Source organism: Galeopterus variegatus, unplaced genomic scaffold (genome assembly GCF_000696425.1).
Source record: "Galeopterus variegatus unplaced genomic scaffold, G_variegatus-3.0.2 Scaffold2017, whole genome shotgun sequence".
Lineage (NCBI taxonomy): Eukaryota > Metazoa > Chordata > Mammalia > Dermoptera > Cynocephalidae > Galeopterus > Galeopterus variegatus.
In genome coordinates this window covers 577608-578358 of record NW_007728128.1, presented here as the reverse complement: position 1 = coordinate 578358, position 751 = coordinate 577608, and positions in this window count along the sequence as shown.

The following is a 751-nucleotide window of genomic DNA, read 5'->3' as shown; positions in this document are numbered from 1 at the left end:
CAGAGCAGAACTAAATGAAACAGACACCAAAAAAAGATACAAAAGATCAACAAAACAAAAGCTGTTTTTTTGAGAAGAGAAACAAAATAAACCATTAGCTAGTCTAACTGAAAAATAGAGAGAAAGAGATGATCCAAATAAAAAAAAAACAGAAATGAAAAAGGAAACATTACAATTAATCATTAATAACTATTAGGAACAACTTTATGCCAACAAATTTGAAAACCTATAAGAAATGGATAAATTTCTGGACACATACAAACTACCAAGACTGAACCAAGAAGGCAGAAAACCCCAATAGACCAATAATAAGAAAGAAGATTGGAGCAGTTTTGCAACAAAGAAAAGCCTGGGACTGAATAGTTTCACTGCTGAATTCTACCAAACCTTTAAAGAAGAATTAATACCAATCCTTTTCAAACTATTCCAAAAAACTAAAACAGAGACCATTCTTAAAAATTCATACTATGAAGCCAGCAACACCCTGATACCAAAACCAGAGAAGGATAGAAGAATTAATACCAATCCTTTTCAAACTATTCCAAAAAACTAAAACAGAGACCATTCTTATAAATTCATACTATGAAGCCAGCAACACCCTGATACCAAAACCAGAGAAGGATACAACAACAAACTACAGGCCAATATCCTTGATGAACCAAGATGCAAAAATTCTCAACAAAATATCAGCAAACAGAATACAGCAGCATATCAAAAAAATCACGATCAAGTGGGATTCAAGTCAACATAT